General features: G+C 30.6%; 1 protein-coding gene across 8 annotated transcripts in view; it reads right to left on the bottom strand.

Moving 5' to 3' along the window:
* Positions 1 to 24,554, bottom strand: part of LOC130893131 (ecdysone receptor) — an 86,092-nt gene that overhangs the window by 43,279 nt on the left and 18,259 nt on the right. For 2 of the 8 annotated variants that reach the window (XM_057798948.1, XM_057798950.1), the window contains exon 1: positions 20,890 to 21,199. The exons of 5 other annotated variants lie outside the window; for them this stretch is intronic. The gene's annotated coding sequence lies outside the window, so the exon portion shown is untranslated. Of the gene's footprint in view, positions 1 to 20,889; positions 21,200 to 24,554 lie in introns of those variants that run through there. One more of the 8 variants, XM_057798947.1, reaches the window with a different exon arrangement.

Raw genomic sequence — 24,554 nt, 5'->3', positions numbered from 1 at the left:
CGTATCCTTTTATAGAATTCAATTTACATATGATGCAAATGAACGATTTAATGAAACATCTTTCGGCGGAACATATTGTTGCTAAGAAAAACAATAAAATAGATTTTTTTTTTTCGTAAAACACTACGAGTTAATCGGTTTTCTGAAATTTAATTTCACGGCCAGATGGGACTAAATCAATTGAGATCTATTACTACTAGAAATCGTTGAATAAAGAATTTATTATAGACTTGATACGACGTTCATTTGAAAATTTAGTTAATGTAGCGTGTATGTATTGAAGTATAACAAACAAAACATCAAATTAGCGAGCTACATTATCGGTATAAACAAAACATTCGAATTTAATCGCTAGAAGGATGATAGCAATAGAAATATGTTGTATTTAGTCGGGTTAATGAATACAAACTTTCGAAAAACGTTTTTAACCCATGCTTTGGATCACGATAGAAATACGGGGTGCGGAAGATGTTTAAATATTGAAGAAAAACATATGCTGTTTGAAAAATTCATTGAGGCTAAGATAATTGGAATATTGGGCTCAAATTTTGGAAAAATGTTCTTAAAGATTCAGTTTATAACGAGAAAAATCAGGGCCATGCTTAGAGTCATGATATTAGAAATACGGGGTGTGAAAGATGTTTAAATATTGAAGAAAAACATATGCTGATTGAAAAATTATTTGAGGCTAAGATAATTGGAATATTGGGCTCAAATTTTGGAAAAATGTTCTTAAAGATTCAGTTTATAACGAGAAAAATCAGGACCATGCTTAGAGTCATGATATTAGAAATACGGGGTGTGAAAGATGTTTAAATATTGAAGAAAAACATATGCTGTTTGAAAAATTCATTGAGGCTAAGATAATTGGAATATTGGGCTCAAATTTTGGAAAAATGTTCTTAAAGATTCAGTTTATAACGAGAAAAATCAGGACCATGCTTAGAGTCATGATATTAGAAATACGGGGTGTGAAAGATGTTTAAATATTGAAGAAAAACATATGCTGATTGAAAAATTATTTGAGGCTAAGATAATTGGAATATTGGGCTCAAATTTTGGAAAAATGTTCTTAAAGATTCAGTTTATAACGAGAAAAATCAGGACCATGCTTAGAGTCACGATATTAGAAATACGGGGTGTGAAAGTTGTTTAAATATTGAAGAAAAACATATGCTGATTGAAAAATTCATTGAGGCTAAGATAATTGGAATATTGGGCTCAAATTTTTGGAAAAATGTTCGTAAAGGTTCATTTTATAACGAGAAAAATCAGGACCATGCTTAGAGTCATGATATTAGAAATACGGGGTGTGAAAGTTGTTTAAATATTGAAGAAAAACATATGCTGATTGAAAAATTCATTGAGGCTAAGATAATTGGAATATTGGGCTCAAATTTTTGGAAAAATGTTCGTAAAGGTTCATTTTATAACGAGAAAAATCAGGACCATGCTTAGAGTCATGATATTAGAAATACGGGGTGTGAAAGTTGTTTAAATATTGAAGAAAAACATATGCTGATTGAAAAATTCATTGAGGCTAAGATAATTGGAATATTGGGCTCAAATTTTGGAAAAATGTTCTTAAAGATTCAGTTTATAACGAGAAAAATCAGGACCATGCTTAGAGTCATGATATTAGAAATACGGGGTGTGAAAGATGTTTAAATATTGAAGAAAAACATATGCTGATTGAAAAATTATTTGAGGCTAAGATAATTGGAATATTGGGCTCAAATTTTGGAAAAATGTTCTTAAAGATTCAGTTTATAACGAGAAAAATCAGGACCATGCTTAGAGTCACGATATTAGAAATACGGGGTGTGAAAGTTGTTTAAATATTGAAGAAAAACATATGCTGATTGAAAAATTCATTGAGGCTAAGATAATTGGAATATTGGGCTCAAATTTTTGGAAAAATGTTCTTAAAGATTCATTTTATAACGAGAAAAATCAGGACCATGCTTAGAGTCACGATATTAAAAATACGGGGAGTGAAAGTTGTTTAAATATTGAAGAAAAACATATGCTGATTGAAAAATTCATTGAGGCTAAGATAATTGGAATATTGGGCTCAAATTTTTGGAAAAATGTTCTTAAAGATTCATTTTATAACGAGAAAAATCAGGACCATGCTTAGAGTCACGATATTAAAAATACGGGGAGTGAAAGTTGTTTAAATATTGAAGAAAAACATATGCTGATTGAAAAATTCATTGAGGCTAAGATAATTGGAATATTGGGCTCAAATTTTGGAAAAATGTTCTTAAAGATTCAGTTTATAACGAGAAAAATCAGGACCATGCTTAGAGTCACGATATTAGAAATACGGGGTGTGAAAGTTGTTTAAATATTGAAGAAAAACATATGCTGATTGAAAAATTCATTGAGGCTAAGATAATTGGAATATTGGGCTCAAATTTTTGGAAAAATGTTCTTAAAGATTCATTTTATAACGAGAAAAATCAGGACCATGCTTAGAGTCACGATATTAAAAATACGGGGAGTGAAAGTTGTTTAAATATTGAAGAAAAACATATGCTGATTGAAAAATTCATTGAGGCTAAGATAATTGGAATATTGGGCTCAAATTTTTGGAAAAATGTTCTTAAAGATTCATTTTATAACGAGAAAAATCAGGACCATGCTTAGAATCACGATATTAAAAATACGGGGAGTGAAAGTTGTTTAAATATTGAAGAAAAACATATGCTGATTGAAAAATTCATTGAGGCTAAGATAATTGGAATATTGGGTTCAAATTTTTTGGAAAATGTTCGTAAAGGTTCATTTTATAACGAGAAAAATCAGGACCATGCTTAGAGTCATGATATTAGAAATACGGGGTGTGAAAGTTGTACATATTAAAAAAAACATACGATTGTTTAAAAAAAATATTGAAATGAAATTAGAGATATTTCAGAATAGTTTATCCTCGGAAATTGTTGGGCAATGTATGTACAAATTTCAATTGACACGTAAACTTTCCGATATTATCAAAACAAACAAAAATAAATTTATCCACTGATACTTGTTTATATAACAAATCTAGAAAATAATATTTGTATTCTGATGACAATAAAACAATAATATTTTTGGATAAATGACGACATTTAAAAAAATTTTATACACAAATTGTTTATTGTTTAAACTACGAAATAGGTGTTACAATTTTAATTGTTTCAAATAGTTTTTTGAAAGAAGATTATATTAAATAATAACGTAATGGAAACTTGAAATTAAACAAAAATAACTATTTTGTTAAAAATAAACGTGACACATGATAGATCTTTGTTAATAATAATCGAGTACCAAAAAGATTCCAAAACAAATAGTTCGGGAGATATGCCTAAAAAAATGAAATAATGTCATTTTCGAGGTGAATTAAAAAAGATTCCACTTTGAAGCTCTGTATTTCAGAAAATAATTGTACTGTCAATCTGAAAACATGGTACATGATAGATCAATTCTTTCTTAATAATAATCGAGTACCAAAAATATTCCAAAACAAATAGTTCGGGAGATATGACTAAAAAAATGAAATATTGTCATTTTCGAGGTGAATTAAAAAATATTCCACTTTGAAGCCCTATATTTCAGAAAATGATTGTACTGTCAATCTAAAAACATGGTACATGATAGATCAGTTCTTTCTTAATAATAATCGAGTACCAAAAATATTCCAAAACAAATAGTTCGGGAGATATGACTAAAAAAATGAAATATTGTCATTTTCGAGGTGAATTAAAAAATATTCCACTTTGAAGCCCTATATTTCAGAAAATGATTGTACTGTCAATCTAAAAACATGGTACATGATAGATCAATTCTTTCTTAATAATAATCGAGTACCAAAAAGATTCCAAAACAAATAGTTCGGGAGATATGCCTAAAAAAATGAAATAATGTCATTTTCGAGGTGAATTAAAAAATATTCCACTTTGAAGCCCTATATTTCAGAAAATGATTGTACTGTCAATCTAAAAACATGGTACATGATAGATCAGTTCTTTCTTAATAATAATCGAGTACCAAAAAGATTCCAAAACAAATAGTTCGGGAGATATGACTAAAAAAATGAAATATTGTCATTTTCGAGGTGAATTAAAAAATATTCCACTTTGAAGCCCTATATTTCAGAAAATGATTGTACTGTCAATCTAAAAACATGGTACATGATAGATCAGTTCTTTCTTAATAATAATCGAGTACCAAAAAGATTCCAAAACAAATAGTTCGGGAGATATGCCTAAAAAAATGAAATAATGTCATTTTCGAGGTGAATTAAAAAAGATTCCACTTTGAAGCTCTGTATTTCAGAAAATGATTGTACTGTCAATCTAAAAACATGGTACATGATAGATCAGTTCTTTCTTAATAATAATCGAGTACCAAAAAGATTCCAAAACAAATAGTTCGGGAGATATGACTAAAAAAATGAAATATTGTCATTTTCGAGGTGAATTAAAAAATATTCCACTTTGAAGCCCTATATTTCAGAAAATGATTGTACTGTCAATCTAAAAACATGGTACATGATAGATCAGTTCTTTCTTAATAATAATCGAGTACCAAAAATATTCCAAAACAAATAGTTCGGGAGATATGCCTAAAAAAATGAAATAATGTCATTTTCGAGGTGAATTAAAAAAGATTCCACTTTGAAGCTCTGTATTTCAGAAAATGATTGTACTGTCAATCTAAAAACATGGTACATGATAGATCAGTTCTTTCTTAATAATAATCGAGTACCAAAAAGATTCCAAAACAAATAGTTCGGGAGATATGACTAAAAAAATGAAATATTGTCATTTTCGAGGTGAATTAAAAAATATTCCACTTTGAAGCCCTATATTTCAGAAAATGATTGTACTGTCAATCTAAAAACATGGTACATGATAGATCAGTTCTTTCTTAATAATAATCGAGTACCAAAAATATTCCAAAACAAATAGTTCGGGAGATATGCCTAAAAAAATGAAATAATGTCATTTTCGAGGTGAATTAAAAAAGATTCCACTTTGAAGCTCTGTATTTCAGAAAATGATTGTACTGTCAATCTAAAAACATGGTACATGATAGATCAGTTCTTTCTTAATAATAATCGAGTACCAAAAAGATTCCAAAACAAATAGTTCGGGAGATATGACTAAAAAAATGAAATATTGTCATTTTCGAGGTGAATTAAAAAATATTCCACTTTGAAGCCCTATATTTCAGAAAATGATTGTACTGTCAATCTAAAAACATGGTAAATGATAGATCAGTTCTTTCTTAATAATAATCGAGTACCAAAAAGATTCCAAAACAAATAGTTCGGGAGATATGCCTAAAAAAATGAAATAATGTCATTTTCGAGGTGAATTAAAAAAGATTCCACTTTGAAGCTCTGTATTTCAGAAAATGATTGTACTGTCAATCTAAAAACATGGTACATGATAGATCAGTTCTTTCTTAATAATAATCGAGTACCAAAAAGATTCCAAAACAAATAGTTCGGGAGATATGACTAAAAAAATGAAATATTGTCATTTTCGAGGTGAATTAAAAAATATTCCACTTTGAAGCCCTATATTTCAGAAAATGATTTTACTGTCAATCTGAAAACATGGTACATGATAGATCAGTTCTTTCTTAATAATAATCGAGTACCAAAAAGGTTCCAAAACAAAAAGTTCGGGAGATATGCCTAAAAAAATGAAATAATGTCATTTTCGAGGTGAATTAAAAAAGATTCCACTTTGAAGCCCTATATTTCAGAAAATAATTGTACTGTCAATCTGAAAACATGGTACATGATAGATCAATTCTTTCTTAATAATAATCGAGTACCAAAAAGGTTCCAAAACAAAAAGTTCGGGAGGTATGCCTAAAAAAATGAAATAATGTCATTTTCGAGGTGAATTAAAAAAGAGTGAATTAAAAAAGATTCCACTTTGAAGCTCTGTATTTCAGAAAATAATTGTACTGTCAATCTGAAAACATGGTACATGATAGATCAATTCTTTCTTAATAATAATCGAGTACCAAAAAGGTTCCAAAACAAAAAGTTCGGGAGATATGCCTAAAAAAATGAAATAATGTCATTTTCGAGGTGATTTAAAAAAGATTCCACTTTGAAGCCCTATATTTCAGAAAATGATTTTACTGTCAATCTGAAAACATGGTACATGATAGATCAATTCTTTCTTAATAATAATCGAGTACCAAAAAGGTTCCAAAACAAAAAGTTCGGGAGATATGCCTAAAAAAATGAAATAATGTCATTTTCGAGGTGAATTAAAAAAGATTCCACTTTGAAGCCCTATATTTCAGAAAATAATTGTACTGTCAATCTGAAAACATGGTACATGATAGATCAATTCTTTCTTAATAATAATCGAGTACCAAAAAGGTTCCAAAACAAAAAGTTCGGGAGATATGCCTAAAAAAATGAAATAATGTCATTTTCGAGGTGAATTAAAAAAGAGTGAATTAAAAAAGATTCCACTTTGAAGCCCTATATTTCAGAAAATGATTGTACTGTCAATCTGAAAACATGGTACATGATAGATCAATTCTTTCTTAATAATAATCGAGTACCAAAAAGGTTCCAAAACAAAAAGTTCGGGAGATATGCCTAAAAAAATGAAATAATGTCATTTTCGAGGTGATTTAAAAAAGATTCCACTTTGAAGCCCTATATTTCAGAAAATGATTTTACTGTCAATCTGAAAACATGGTACATGATAGATCAGTTCTTTCTTAATAATAATCGAGTACCAAAAAGATTCCAAAGCAAATAGTTCGGGAGATATGCCTAAAAAAATGAAATAATGTCATTTTCGAGGTGAATTAAAAAAGATTCCACTTTGAAGCCCTATATTTCAGAAAATAATTGTACTGTCAATCTGAAAACATGGTACATGATAGATCAATTCTTTCTTAATAATAATCGAGTACCAAAAAGGTTCCAAAACAAAAAGTTCGGGAGATATGCCTAAAAAAATGAAATAATGTCATTTTCGAGGTGAATTAAAAAAGATTCCACTTTGAAGCCCTATATTTCAGAAAATAATTGTACTGTCAATCTGAAAACATGGTACATGATAGATCAATTCTTTCTTAATAATAATCGAGTACCAAAAAGGTTCCAAAACAAAAAGTTCGGGAGATATGCCTAAAAAAATGAAATAATGTCCTTTTCGAGGTGAATTAAAAAAGATTTCACTTTGAAGCCCTATATTTCAGAAAATAATTGTACTGTCAATCTGAAAACATGGTACATGATAGATCAATTCTTTCTTAATAATAATCGAGTACCAAAAAGGTTCCAAAACAAAAAGTTCGGGAGATATGCCTAAAAAAATGAAATAATGTCATTTTCGAGGTGAATTAAAAAAGATTCCACTTTGAAGCCCTATATTTCAGAAAATAATTGTACTGTCAATCTGAAAACATGGTACATGATAGATCAATTCTTTCTTAATAATAATCGAGTACCAAAAAGGTTCCAAAACAAAAAGTTCGGGAGATATGCCTAAAAAAATGAAATAATGTCATTTTCGAGGTGAATTAAAAAAGATTCCACTTTGAAGCTCTGTATTTCAGAAAATAATTGTACTGTCAATCTGAAAACATGGTACATGATAGATCAATTCTTTCTTAATAATAATCGAGTACCAAAAAGGTTCCAAAACAAAAAGTTCGGGAGATATGCCTAAAAAAATGAAATAATGTCATTTTCGAGGTGAATTAAAAAAGATTCCACTTTGAAGCCCTATATTTCAGAAAATAATTGTACTGTCAATCTGAAAACATGGTACATGATAGATCAATTCTTTCTTAATAATAATCGAGTACCAAAAAGGTTCCAAAACAAAAAGTTCGGGAGATATGCCTAAAAAAATGAAATAATGTCATTTTCGAGGTGAATTAAAAAAGATTCCACTTTGAAGCCCTATATTTCAGAAAATAATTGTACTGTCAATCTGAAAACATGGTACATGATAGATCAATTCTTTCTTAATAATAATCGAGTACCAAAAAGGTTCCAAAACAAAAAGTTCGGAAGATATGCCTAAAAAAATGAAATAATGTCATTTTCGAGGTGATTTAAAAAAGATTCCACTTTGAAGCCCTATATTTCAGAAAATGATTTTACTGTCAATCTGAAAACATGGTACATGATAGATCAGTTCTTTCTTAATAATAATCGAGTACCAAAAAGATTCCAAAGCAAATAGTTCGGGAGATATGACTAAAAATATGTGAAAATAGTGCGACTTACATACCAGTACCCCCGGTACGTTTCGTAGTTCAAATCCACCGATGCATATCGGTCGGTGACGATTAAATTCACGATAAACATGTTTTGAATCCAACAAAAATTATTAATATCAAGTCTGTTAACATTTGCGATGTTGGTAAAGGTCAACAACAGAATTGTCAGTTTTCCGTGCTACGCAAATAAATTTGTTCATTCAAATAAATAATATTATGTCCGCCCAGAGAAAAATAATTTATAATATACGTTACAAACATGATTAAATTAGATTTTTATAGTCCGTTCACACAATCCTCAATAAATTAATTCCCCTATGATAAATATATGAATAATAGAAAACTCGGAATACACGTATTCGATTTGCCACGATCCCACAATTAAAACGAAATTACTTGGGTAACAGGGACATTTTGAAAACAACGTTCTTTGGATAAAGTATTTTAAATATGATAAAAACAAGCTCCAAATATCGACGAAGTTTAACGGAAAACGTCCTCGATCTCAACCCGTTTCCAACCCCCTTATTCTAAAAATAAAATCCATCTCAATGCTGGATAAACAACACTGTTGAGAAAAACAACAGGGGGGCGATTGAGAGAACGGATCGGATCGTTTACGTTGTTGCCAGATTGTTTCAAATAAAAATATTATCTCTATACTAGAGTTTTCAATTATATTTGGCAACATCGCCTTTGTCCCGGTTTGCAATGTCGTTGTCGCCCGGTGACCTATTTTCAGATACGTTGTGGTATGGCCTTCGCCATAAAGTAGGCAACTAGGGTCGTTGGGGGCTGAAAAGAGGGGGATGTGCATTGAGTGCATCCTGCAAATCCCAGAAATGACCTCGAACCGGTTGTTTTTGTTTATTTCCTTGTATTCAATGTTTAAAAGGACGGACGCGGTACAGAAGGGATCGAAAATTAATTATATTATACGAAGGGGTGGTACTGAAAAAGTTTTTGCCGATTTAAATAAAAAAAAAAACTGTCTTCTATTCTTCTATCTTCGATAACGTCCTTCAAACATCTTTAAACGATCATCTGTCAAGTTGAATCCACCCACACATTTCTTCTTCTTTTTTTTTTCATTTCCCTAAATTCTTCTTCTTCGATCAGTGATCGAAATTGGGGATATTCTTCGCAGAGGTTATTTCCAAGACTTTAAACATTCCTTAGCAGTTATTTTAAACGGACACACTTGGTTTTATCTCCCATATTTATTTAATCGAAGATAACAATGCCCCAAATCATTATTTGTACGCCGAAACTAAATATTATTATTAACAACGAGAAATTTTCTTATCAATCAACGATGCGTTTTCAAAATATACGCTCATAACTTTCCTTTAGACTAAAATCTATGAATTGAATAAAATGATCAGTCCATGATCAACACGTGAACATCCCGGGCGAAACGGGACGCGGCATCGTTATTAGTCCAACTCAAAGGCACTGGAGTGAAATTTTTTGTATTTATGATGAACACGGGTAATAATAGAGGCCGAAAATTCCATCAAAACGATCCAATAAAGCCTGGGAAATGTTCATTTGAATACGCTGCTCAAATAAAATGAGAAAACAAAGCACCAAACGCGGATAGCACGTGAATGTTGGTGTCAACAGTGTGTTCACTACGATTATCACCAACGGTTCCAAAAAGTCCACTTTAATTGATACAAATATGTCTAATACAGCCTTTAAACTAATTGTGTACTCGATGTGTGTATTCCATTTGGTTCTGTGAGTTTTTAAAGTCGGAATATCTGTAAAATTGAAAAAAATTTGGTGCCATCTATGGGAATAAACCTAAAGTAGTCCTCGTATAATAAAAAACGCGTTAGATATTTAAAAAAAAATGATATTTTCGATCCGTGATCCGAATTTAAAAGACACGTGTGGTTAGAATTGATAACGTCTCTCACTTTCACGAGTCATAATCTAAAAAGTAGGTCAAAAATAAAAAAAGAATAATGACGTCGATTACCTTACATAGTAACAACGTTTTTATACAGGGTGTCCCGACGGCAATTCACCTCTATATCAAAATGCATTTCTGAGGAAATTAATTTTTTTTTTGAAAGCCTGTTTAAACTTTTAAGGGTAAATTATCCCCTGTACGGCCGCTGTATGTCATTTTTGATGTTATCAATTGTGAATTGTTTTATTTATAAATAGGTTCAGTTGCTTTTTAACCTTGGATCCGTTTTTGTCGACATATGTTCGATTAATTGCAGTTAGCGAACGATTCATCAACAAACTTTTTTTTTTTCGAGGTTATGAGGTCCTAAACTGATAATTGCCTATAAAAAATTTATGCTTCGGTATATTCCAATATAGACATAATGATAATAAAAATTTTATTATTCAAAAGTATTAAGAAATAAATATTAAATTTAATAAATCGAGCAATAGGGAAATTATCAAGATTTGCAGTAAAATTGTAAATCAAAACTTTTCTAATAAATTAGTTTTGGTGGAAAAGTCTAAATCTCCAATAAAAATTATTTTTTTCAATATTTTTATTCCATAAATTTGAAAAAAAAATTAGTTTTGGTGGAAAAGTACAGATTTTTATCTATATAAAACCGATACAATTCCACCAAAAGATTATAGTACGAAATAAAAGTTATATAGGGAGTAATGGGAGAATACAGTGTGAGTCAGAATAATGTTAGGGCTTTATATAAATTGTTCTAATAAATTATTCATATCGAAAAATTGTTTTTTCAACATTTTATTTAATAAATTTGAAAAAAAATGAGTTTTGGTGGAAAAGTACAGATTTTTATGTATATAAAACCGATACAATTCCACCAAAAGATTATAGTACGAAATAAAAGTTATATAGGGACTAATAGGAGAATATAGTGTGACTCAAAATAATGTTAGTGCTTCATATAAATTGTTCTAATAAATTATTCATATCGAAAAATTGTTTTTTCAACATTTTATTTAATAAATTTGAAAAAAAATGAGTTTTGGTGGAAAAGTACAGATTTTTATGTATATAAAACCGATACAATTCCACCAAAAGATTATAGTACGAAATAAAAGTTATATAGGGACTAACGGGAGAATATAGTGTGACTCAAAATAATGTTAGTGCTTCATATAAATTGTTCTAATAAATTATTCATATCGAAAAATTGTTTTTTCAACATTTTATTTAATAAATTTGAAAAAAAATGAGTTTTGGTGGAAAAGTACAGATTTTTATGTATATAAAACCGATACAATTCCACCAAAAGATTATAGTACGAAATAAAAGTTATATAGGGACTAACGGGAGAATATAGTGTGACTCAAAATAATGTTAGTGCTTCATATAAATTGTTCTAATAAATTATTCATATCGAAAAATTGTTTTTTCATCATTTTTATTTAGTAAATTTGAAAAAAATGAGTTTTGGTGGAAAAGTAGAGATTTTTATGTATATAAAACCGATACAATTCCACCAAAAAATTTCAATACGAAATAAAAGTTACATTTCGACGTAAAACTATTTGAATATATACAGGATGTCCGTTTATTAATCAACTAATTGACGTAAAACGAATTCTAGTAGAAAAACAACAACAAGAACCACTAATAAAGAAAATATTTTATATCTGAACCACCAAGATTCAACATTTATGACAAGTCTAAGAAATATGTATTGTTCAAGTACAAGTATGATCCCAGAAGTACCTAGCCAGACCTAGAAATCAAATTTGTTTCTTGAAAGGCCTTAGCCCAACCAATGTCAAAGCTGAATTCTACTCAAAGGGAGATTGATCCTTCGTTATCAACAAGTAAAACATTGAGTAATAGAGTTTAAACGAGGACCAGCATCGTAGTGATCGACCAAACGATGTAACTACTCCAGAAATGGAGAAAAAAAACCCACAAAGAGTTACAGGCAATTCAAAAAGTGTTGCATGTAGTCCAAGATGGGTCCAAGCCTAAGAAGATTCATAACGGGGAGTCTGAAAACTCGTCGAAATGATCAGAAAAGAAACTGGCGGTCTGTTTTCTGACGGATCAAAACCATCTCAAGACAAAGGGCATGGTAGAGAAGGAAAACTGTAGATTCTGCTAACAAGCCATGTAAACAGCAGTGCTAAAAGGGTTCAGTACCTTGAAGGAGTACTAGGGATACAAGAACCCGAAAAAACAGCCTCCTTTCGGAGAGTCGGATATAGAAATAGATAAAACGCCATTCGAAATTGAAAAATTACAGTCCGAAACCGACATCAAACGCATTCTTGGAAACGAATGAACGAAGATGAATCATTCGACCGACGAAATGTCAGATGATTTTGCTTTCAATTAAACAACGGCTCTTTAATATCTATTTAAAGATCTAACGACTCGAACAATCCCCATTTATTTATTCAATAAACAAATAAAACGTCAATAATCGAAATCTAACATATAAACTGTTAATATTTTCGCGAAATCGACTTTTCATCTTTTCCGTATTCCGTATATAAAAATTTAAAGACGTTTCCAACCTTTCGACATCAAAAACATCGTCAAAAGAATCATTCTAGTGGGTAATATGAATAAAATCAAAGAAGCCGGTCCTGTACGTTAACGCGTGTTCGTTTACTAGTAATTATCACTTTAACCCCGTGTTTAAAGTAAATTTGAAGGTAGTAAAAATAATTTTCTTAAAATATTCGTGACCTAGAAAAAAATTCCGTCATATAATTCGACAATGTAAAAAAATTTATGAAAAAATAAAAAAATACGTGTTAGTTTTTCGATATTTTGTTGTTAACGTAATGTCAAAAGCTTGTTTGAAATCAATATACTAATTTCTTTTATAAATAAAACCGAATGCAGTTATTTGTTACTCACCCGGTATATTTTCATGATTATTTATCTTTTTTTGAATCAGATTTACACTTTGTAGTCGATTACACTTACGTAACAAGCGTTTCGACAACGAAATAATCATCTTCGGAGATCGAAAATACGTTTTGTGTAAATTGGAAAAATTTCACTGGTCTATATTATGAATACGTCGAAATTCCTTCCCGTATACATGAAGTTGGATTGAATGTGGAGTAGGATGACCTCAGCCTGGTCTCGAATTGACGTAGGTCAAGTTAGAAACTGTCGGGAAAAGCTTGTGGATGAAGTGCCACGCCTGTTTGTTCGAAATTTAGGCTACTATTTAATTTCTCTTAGTATATAAATAATTTTTACCTTACTATATAAATATTTCGAAAAAAAAAAAACTTTGTAATTCAAAAATTGTGTCTAAATCTTCTATTTACTTCGAAATATTCAAACTCTAAAACGAGTTCGAGCTTTTTTTGTTATTAGGTTATACAGTGTGTCCACGTAAATTGGCGGCAAATGGGACATAACTTTTTTATTATTAATTTTACGAAAAAAAGTTATTCTTTATAAAATGTTCTGCATGGTCCAAAACTTAGAATTCAATCATCGGATATTAAATTTTTTCGTTCGTATACGAGGTATGTCAAAAAATGGAATTTTTGCTTCAAAGTACTTTTCTTTTTGACAATATCGAAAATTGTTATAAAGAAAAGTTGTTTAGAATTAAAAATAGCTTTCAGTGCATCCCAGATTAATTATGCATTAAAATGCAAACTTAAATTTCCAACGTAATCGCCGGGAAAATGTAGAAAAAAATATTTTTTTAATACAAATAAACAATGTTGAATATTTAAAAGCTATTTTTAATTCTAAACATCTTTTCTTTATAACAATTTTCGATATTGTCAAAAATAAAGGTACTTTAGAGCAAAAATTACATTTTTTGACATACCTCGTATACGACTGGAAAAATTTATCATCCGATAATTGAATTTTAGGTTTTGAACCACGCAGAACTTTTTATAAAGAGTAACTTTTTTTCGTAAAATTAATAATAAAAAAGTTATGACCCATATGCCGCCAATTTACGTGTACAAATTGTATACAGCATGTCTTATTTGAAATGTGTTATCATAATTTAGAATTTAAACAAAATCCACGTCGTTAATCATCAATCTATACAAAGAAGACGAAAAAATGCATCCACCTTCGAACAAAAACCGTCTCCTGTCATTTTTTTCCCGCGTAGTCTTCTTCTTTTCCCCCCAGTTCTATGGGAGATTCATAGAGGGCTTTGTTTACGGTAAAAAAGTGAATTTTGATGGCTACTTCGGATCAACGATAATTTCTAACCTTCGCCATTTCGATAGCTGTCACTTATGTAAAAACAAGATGGCTGAAATGGTTTAGACAGATAGATAGACTTTTACAAGCGACCAAACCCCCCCACCCATACCTCGAAGGAACATTTTTTAATAGTCGAATTACAGATAATCAATTTGCTCATAATAAAATCCAGCTACGTTATTTTTTTTATCACTAAATTTGTTATAAAACTTAATTCAAGGACGACGCCGTCTATAAAACCATCTAACGTGTTCAACATGTGTGTTTTATGGATTGCAAATGTTGCATTTCCACTATCCAAGCAACAAAGATGCCGTTTGTGTCTCAATGATCATTAAAATGCTCAAACTAGATCGAATTCATTTGATCTCGACCGCCCAATTACATTTTAATGAGTGTAGTAACACACACCACGTATCTAATTCAGTAATTTTGTATTCAAAATTTTTTATAGTCGATTCGTTTAGTTATCGACTAAAAAAACCTTTAGAAACAATAAAACTAACAAAAATAAATAAATAATTTCGTATATGGTGAAAAAAAAACTTGACTACAAATTCTTAAACACATTCTTATGAAATTCCAATGATTTACGAACTTCTTCATTGATTCGCGTGGGTTCGTTTCATAGACACATGTCTAAAAGTTGTTCTTCGATATCGATGAGACTATTGTGAGCTTCTGACGTCACCTACTTGACCGATTCGCGCTCGCTCAAGGTTACTTCGGCCTCGGTCACAGCCCACTGCTCCCGAACAATTATTCATTATTATTACTACGTTGTGTGTTCTGTTAAACGAAGACGATGCTTGGAAATTCAAACTTCTCTACTTATATATCTCATATTTCATACTGACAAAAAAACAATACAACAAGTGAAAATTTGAGGTTAAGAAACGGGAAAAAGTCGATGGGGAATGAATCTGATTAATGGGGTGGGAGTGGTTAACAATTTAATTTTTTAACATTTTTATTTAATAAATTTGAAAAAAATGAGTTTTGGTGGAAAAGTACAGATTTTTATGTATATAAAACCGATACAATTCCACCAAAAGATTATAGTACGAAATAAAAGTTATATAGGGACTAATAGGAGAATATAGTGTGACTCAAAATAATGTTAGTGCTTCATATAAACTGTTCTAATAATTATTCATATCCAAAAATTATTTTTTAACATTTTTATGTAATAAATTTGAAAAAAATGAGTTTTGGTGGAAAAGTACAGATTTTTATCTACATAAAACCGATACAATTCCACCAAAAGATTGCAAAACGAAATAAAAGTTACATTTCGACGTAAATATATTTAAATATATACAGGATGTCCGTTTATTAATCAAAAATTTGAGATTAAGAAACAAAGTCGATGGGGAATGAATCTGATTAATACGGTAGGGGTGATTAACAATTTCAAAGTACATTTCAGAGATTAAAGTGTGCGATTATCCATTTTCAGAAAAATATTCGTCAAAGACAAACTAAATCTCCAAAAAATTTCAATGAAAACCATTCAATTTAATACGCAAATATATGTAGTTGTTAAAAGTGAGGAGGGAAGTTTTCAGATAACCCTCGTAACTTATTTATTATTCATTTAAACGCAGTCGGAATTCATTTTTCTTTCTGGCGTTTTTTTTATCTAAACAAAACGTATAAACTTATTGAAATTAACGATTTTTTCTCGACTTTAACCTGATTTTTATTGACGGTAATTTTATATACTTTGGTACATCCGGAATTGGGTCACTGGATTGCCGGCATTGAAACGGCATCGAATCAGCAACCGGCGACCTGGCTAAACTCTCGCCCCGACGAAGATGAAAATCAGGTCGTCCGGAACCAATAAACAACGCAGTAAGATTACTATAAAAATAACAAGAAAAAAAAATACGAAATATCGAAAAAAACACTTGTTGTTTTTAAAATATATCATTATGCAAAATTAAACATGCAAAAAATGATTTTTTCAAATCTGCAAATCGTAAAAATCGTACACGCGACTTGAAATTTTTAAAAATTACTTAAGAAACAATTTGAAGCAGATCAAACTATCAAAAATTCAATGAAATAAAACGGTTTTTAAGTTTCCAACTTGTTAGAACACATCCCAAGATAATTTTCTATCGTACGACTTGTTAGATCACATCTGGAGTTCGTTTCTAATCAAACGACTTGTTAGAACACGTCCAGATACTGTTTTCAAGCTTTAAACTCGTTGGGACTCATCTGGAATTCGTTTCTAATCAATCCAAAAACAGTTTTCAAGCTTCCAACTTGTTAGATCACATCTGGAGTTCGTTTCTAATCAAACGACTTGTTAGAACACGTCCAGATACTGTTTTCAAGCTTTAAACTCGTTGGGACTCATCTGGAATTCGTTTCTAATCAATCCAAAAACAGTTTTCAAGCTTCCAACTTGTTAGATCACATCTGGAGTTCGTTTCTAATCAAACGACTTGTTAGAACACGTCCAGATACTGTTTTCAAGCTTTAAACTCGTTGGGACTCATCTGGAATTCGTTTCTAATCAATCCAAAAACAGTTTTCAAGCTTCCAACTTGTTAGATCACATCTGGAGTTCGTTTCTAATCAAACGACTTGTTAGAACACGTCCAGATACTGTTTTCAAGCTTTAAACTCGTTGGGACTCATCTGGAATTCGTTTCTAATCAATCCAAAAACAGTTTTCAAGCTTCCAACTTGTTAGATCACATCTGGAGTTCGTTTCTAATCAAACGACTTGTTAGAACACGTCCAGATACTGTTTTCAAGCTTTAAACTCGTTGGAACTCATCTGGAATTCGTTTCTAATCAATCCAAAAACGGTTTTCAAGCTTCCAACTTGTTTAGAACACATCCCGAGATAATTTTTTATCGTATGACTTTTTAGAACACATCTGGAATTCGTTTCTAATCAAAGGACTTGTTGGAACACGTCCAGATACTGTTTTCAAGCTTTAAACTCGTTGGAACTCATCTGGAATTCGTTTCTAATCAATCCAAAAACGGTTTTCAAGCTTCCAACTTGTTTAGAACACATCCCGAGATAATTTTTTATCGTATGACTTGTTAGAACACATCTGGAATTCGTTTCTAATCAAAGGACTTGTTGGAACACGTCCAGATACTGTTTTCAAGCTTTAAACTCGTTGGAACTCATCTGGAATTCGTTGCAAATCAATCCAAAAACAGTTTTCAAGCTTCCAACTTGTTAGAACACATCTGGAGTTCGTTTCTAATCAAACGACTTGTTGGAACACGTCCACATACTGTTTTCAAGCTTTAAACTCGTTGGAACTCATCTGGAATTCGTTTCTAATCAATCCAAAAACGGTTTTCAAGCTTCCAACTTGTTTAGAACACATCCCGAGATAATTTTTTATCGTATGACTTGTTAGAACACATCTGGAGTTCGTTTCTAATCAAACGACTTGTTGGAACACGTCCACATACTGTTTTCAAGGTTTAAACTCGTTGGAACTCATCTGGAATTCGTTTCTAATCAATCCAAAAACAGTTTTCAAGCTTCCAACTTGTTTAGAACACATCCCGAGATAATTTTTTATCGTATGACTTGTTAGAACACATCTGGAGTTCGTTTCTAATCAAACGACTTGTTGGAACACGTCCACATACTGTTTTCAAGGTTTAAACTCGTTGGAACTCATCTGGAATTCGTTTCTAATCAATCCAAAAACAGTTTTCAAGCTTCCAACTTGTTAGAACACATCTGGAGTTCGTTTCTAATCAAACGACTTGTTGGAACACGTCCACATACTGTTTTCAAGGTTTAAACTCGTTGGAACTCATCTGGAATTCGTTTCTAATCAATCCAAAAACGGTTTTCAAGCTTCCAACTTGTTAGAACACATCTGGAGTTCGTTTCTAATCAAACGACTTGTTGGAACACGTCCACATACTGTTTTCAAGCTTTAAACTCGTTGGAACTCATCTGGAATTCGTTTCTAATCAATCCAAAAACGGTTTTCAAGCTTCCAACTTGTTTAGAACACATCCCGAGATAATTTTTTATCGTATGACTTGTTAGAACACATCTGGAGTTCGTTTCTAATCAAACGACTTGTTAGAACACGTCCAGATACTGTTTTCAAGCTTTAAACTCGTTGAAACTCATCATTTGGTTAGGCTTGGTAATGAATCGCTCGGATGGAGCTTACCAAGTTCAATCGAAGGACTTTCGTACAGATAATTACGTTGGTTGATTTCGAGTCGACTCGTATAGTACTTACGTTTGTTTTTATAAACTGCATTGACTGGTATTGAGCCAAGGACATCTTGATTTAGTCGTCGGCGACGATGCGGCGATTCGATGTTGTTTAAATTGCATAGTGCAAGTCTACAAGAGGTTCTTGGTTATTTTTTTAACTTTCGGACCGGTTAGGCCTGTCTTAATGCACAATTTCTCTTTCTTGTTCGCCAACGGTGGTTCGATGGATTCGTTTTTATAATTTTTTTTTAATAATCTACGAGGTTCGCAAAAAAATTTCTCGTATCTCATTCAACTCGTTCGAACGTGTTCTGTTTGTAGTTAAAACAAGATTTTACCAGCATCGGTTCGGTTTTCTAATCGAATCGAAAATTTTACGTTCGTATTTTTTACGTAAAAAACGTACGGGGTTTCGAAAACTAACATTCGACTTGGCTATTTATTCAAAACTATTTTTGATTAGTAAATAGTGTTACTATGTTGCAACTTGACATGTACAAATTGTTTTTTTTTTAATAATATGATGGAATTGTTTGTTATTTTATTCCACCTGTCGCCAACAAATAATTTTTAACATGTTTCATAATAAAAATGATTTAAAAGCACGAGGAAAACTTTTTTATCATTAATATTAAAAAAAAATTTATTTTTCATAAATTGTTTCGAATAATTCGATATCGGAATTCGAACTAACAAAAATATTCACTCGTATACGAGGTACCTACGTTAATAACTATAAATGCATTGGTTGGTTTGTTAATTTCTGTTTATATTTATTATATTCTTTTAGTATCCCTCGTATATTTTTCATATAAATCTTGTAGTAATGAAAAACTTTGTAACGGCTATAAATAAAAGGGTAGAAAGATTTATATTAACCCAATACAAGTCTTCTTCTAGTAAAGTGAGGTTAAATTAGAAAAAGGCACTTTTTTTCAAACAAAAATTGATAAAATCCTCAAAGAAATTTATTTCTAAACAACCACTTCATTCTATAATACGAGGATTGTCCCAGAAGTACCCGGCTTTACCCATAGATGGCGATAGTTGCTTGAAAACCATTTTTTTTTTTCGAAAAAACGATTTTTCAGATACTAAAAAACGAATATGAATAAATTTAAATAAAAACTGTTGTATAATCACTATACATGACTCCATCAAGCTTATATTGTATCTCTTGACCTCTTGGAAACAATTTTTAAAACTACGAGATTCTGTTTTACAAATATAACGATTATTTCCATATATTATATTCTATTTCGAGATATTTCCAATTGAATTAAGTATACTAACGATAATAATACAATTTCACGTGAAAATTTACAATTCAAAAACCGATTGAAAGTATATTTCTAAAAATATATATTTTCCGATAAAAAAATGTAAAAGCGGCAACGTCGCTTTATCGTTTTAACGCACATATGCTTCATTAGGTAAAAATAAATGTGTATATGCGGGTCCCGGCGGGTTTCGATGGTGCGACTATAAAAAAAAACTACTAAAAGTTCGAAGTTACTCATAATAGTTATTAAAATTGATGACCCACATGCTGGTAGTAACCAATCGTCAAGGTTGCATCGTTTTTAGATAAATTAGTTTAGTTATTATAACTATACATCTTGTGGTCATTTGCGATTGGAAATTATTTAGAAAACTACCATTAAAACTAATTGTTTCAATGATATTATGATTCATATAGTTGCCAGAGACAGCTCGACGGTATTAACAATAATATGAACAATAATTTACGATGATATAATTTTTAATTACCAATTTAACTCTTTCAATTAAAATTTACATTTGTTTCAAAATAAATTGACTTTTTCGTTATTTTTATATTGATCTAACAAGTTTTTTTTTTTAAATAATTATCGACCGTGACCTTTCCAGACGTTTTTTTCTTCTAATTTATCAATTTTTTTCCAATTCTTTCAAGGATTTTTTCATAATAACCTTGTCGCTTTCATTTAAAAAAAATTGGCATGCAAAATCATCGAATTTTTGCCAAGGTTTTTTTTTTTAGTAATTATATATATTTTTTTAAACTTCCGGTAATTTTTACTTACTATATCATTAAAAAAAGTAATATAAAAAAACGTATTTATAAAATCAGTTATAAAATAACGTTATAGATATCTCTCCATCACCTCTATCCTAATTGTTAGGTTAAAAAACTAAATTTGAAATAGTATAAATACGAAATAAAGCGGCTCACCTTATAATTAAATTTCCATAAAATTCATAACGATATTATACAATCAACAATATCTTTCATTCACAGATTATAAACAAACCAACAAACACACATTCATAAAATGTAATCAAAGAAGGCGCAACGAATACGATAACACAGTTCTTCGTATGTGCACACTTCACTTGTTTCACTATTTTGAAATCTACCGCCAATGCCAACTAGAAACGATGTTCAGTACCGCGAACGAGAGTCTGACTAGCAGCTCGACTGTGCGTACAGACAGAAAAACAGAATAGGTTTACGACGCGCTGCGTTGCCAAGCTTCATCACGTAATATCTCACTTATACCACATTCGACGTGTTCTAATGAAAAAATTAAATAGTAAATTCTATAGTGGAACAACTTTATTTACTTCACGCAACTTTAAATAATTATTTTTCGAAAACCAGATCTTTTTCAGTTAAAGTAAATATGATAAATGATAATACTAACAAGACAAACATTTCTTGGCGCCTTACAACAAATATACGTGTTCGATATTGGAATTATTTTAAAAAAAAATTTGGTGATTTTATATATATAGGATCGTATTTGGATTATTTTAAAATAAAAAAAAAATAGAAAAGTATAAAACGTTGTAAATTTTTCGTTTCGCCGGCAACACCGCCCGCGTCTCATTGAGATTGACTTCTACAGCGCACTGTTGTCAAGCGTTGATTTTATAAATATTTGGAAAACAGATAATCAACTGATAACTTGAGAACGAATTATAAAAACAAATCAAATAACAATTGTAGGTCCTCAAAAAAATTTATAAGCGATAAAAAAAATGTGTATTTTGAATTTTACCCGCATGATTATACAAGTATAATCTATGCTAAACAATTACTTGTATAAACCAATTAATTTATCGTATATATTTTAGAATATGTGAAATTATCGTGTTATCGGCAACGTTGTTTCTTGCATCCCGTGCACTCACGTTTAGATAGATTTGCCCTCGATGCATGTATACATATGGTTTCAAGGACAACTACATTATATAGGCTGTGGAGCTCTTCTTTTTTCTCTCTCTCTCTCTTTCTCTCTCGTTGTTGCTTGGATATTTCTTACTTTTTCTTTTTTGATAATAGTATGCAGGCGCGGTGTTTGGTGAAGAGGAACAGATCATCTGTACGTGTTTATTTTTAACCTAAAAACACTTTTGCTCACTAGATTTATAGAAGAATTCCTTCGTATTCATATAAATTGAAATATATAAAAATGTGAGTACTTTCACAAATTACCATAAGAAAATTTTTAATTAATTAATATTTTTATCCATTCACATTTTTGTTGGTGATGTTAATTTTTTACTACAATTGTTGTGATCGTAATTAATGTGAAATTAATTCAATAATTAAAATGATTTTTTGAAAAAAAATAATGTTTAAAAAATATAAAAATAACAGATTATTTTTGACATCTCTAGTACAATTCTTTCGTCATCTCTAATTTAGTTTGACTACAAAATACACATAGAGTAACATTAATGATCTTGCCCGGCCCTTTTTTTTTTGTTTGTCTGACTCTTCAAAAGGATGTTAGTAACAAACAGGAAACACGAATTTAAGAGTCTGCTCTAAAAAACATGTCTGATAAGTTTCATGTCTAACTAATCGATTGTAGTTCATTCGATTCTTTAGTATATATATAATTCGAACATTTTCAAAGATGGAGGCTACAGCTGCGTACATTATTTCGAAAAGTATTTATTTTGTAATTTCAGTATATGTTTATTTGTTTATTATTAATGATAAATAAAAATGCAATATATTGAACAAAGGACGAAGGATATTATCGAAATCAATCTAGTAATATCCGTAACAACAACTCAGACTTAACTTAATCATGTTGTTGCGGTTTGTTTACAAGTTTAAAAATTAATTAGATAAAAAATATGTATCCAGACGTTAAAAAAATGCAATTTACAATACAGTGGCTCGAAATATTAATTAATACAATCATTTTCTTTTCCCCGTATTTCATATTTTCCTTAAAACCCCTAAAAATTTACTATAAATCGATTTGATCACGTAATGGCGACCGGATCCAAAATGGCCACCACGTCAAACTATTTTAATGAAAAAAAAATACAGTTTTATATGAAATTAACCTAAGAATTCGAAAAAGAAGTATGAATTTTATAAATATTGATTAATTATAGGTAAACGATGATGAGTACGCCCCTGATTTCATTTCGTCTTATGTTTTTCGTCAAACTGAAATGCATATATAGATTATCGAAATTCTGGAGAAAAACGACAACGTATTTATTTGTAGAGTCGTTATCCGTGTATATATTAAATGTATTTTGCAGCCAGACTGAAGTAAACACCATATACACATACAACCAACATACATATTCAGGGCAATGCATCAAACCAAGGTTACTTGGGAAGGCGCGCGCGCGCCCTCTCTCCACAACTATCTAACTCCACTCGATACCAACAAACATACGTATAACTACATACAGTGTTGTCAAATCATTCCCAAAATACCGGTATTTGATAATTTATTCAAATGGAATTTATTTTTTTTTTCTCGGTATGCTATATACATCAATCAAGTTTATTTTGTTTCAAAATAATATAAATGCAAATTATACAATTAGCGAATGGTAGTGGGTGTATTTAATCAAAATTCTTGTGGAAACGTTTTATGGTTGCCGTAAACAAAAGCTGTTTCGCTATTAGATTTATATATATAGGAAAACTAAATTTTAAATTCCGCATATAAATACGAGTGGTAGAAAGAAAATTTTCTCTACAGCGAAGGATTTAAAACCAATAAATTACTTTCATTTATTAAATGTACTAGTCATTTTATATTTTCAACGTTGCCAAACTGAAACAAAAAATCGATTGCATCATTATTTCACATTAACGGCAATAAAAAACCAACTTTCCCCCACTACTTATTCCCAAATCTAGTAAAATAACCGATAGGGGTGAGCGGGAAAACTGACTGAATAAAATAATTTTAATTCTGTTAGAATTTTCATAAAATTAGTATCGTTTTAGATCATTTGCAGGTAGTATATCAAGTCGAAATAACAATTTAAGTAATAAACTCGATCTTGACTTTGCAATTGCAATCGGCGTGGTAAGTATGAATATGAATTTATGAGCTGTTTTCATTGATTCAACCTTCAACTGCATTTTATTAGTTCAACGAAGTGAACTCCGATGCGGCGTTGCCGTATCGATAAAAATATATTATTTCGCACCCCACTAATTATTTGGAAGAAATTATGTAATATTAACGATCAATTCGGCAACGCTGTATGGAATCGTCAGTCACTTTTCTGAGCGAAACTATGCACGCGAGTCACATGAATAGTTTACTGCTTGGGAGGAATTTCTTTTATTTTATTCTTTTAACAATTCGACACGTAGGTACCTTATATTCGCGTTCTCGGAAATAACTGTTACTTTTGTCACTAGTATTTGTCGAGAATAGATTTTATTCACAATTTCGAATATAGTGTCTATAGGGTGAGTTATTAGTATTTATGTTATCGAAATAACAGCGGGATGACATTTAGAACGTTTTTTTTTTATTTAAATGTCATTTCAATGTCACGAAACTCCAGTTTTTTCGGTTCGATGACCTCGAAACACGCCTACCATACACTAAACACTCC

Source organism: Diorhabda carinulata, chromosome 4 (genome assembly GCF_026250575.1).
Source record: "Diorhabda carinulata isolate Delta chromosome 4, icDioCari1.1, whole genome shotgun sequence".
Lineage (NCBI taxonomy): Eukaryota > Metazoa > Arthropoda > Insecta > Coleoptera > Chrysomelidae > Diorhabda > Diorhabda carinulata.
Note: the sequence above shows the minus strand (reverse complement) of the source record. Positions and strands in the feature narration are given on the sequence as shown.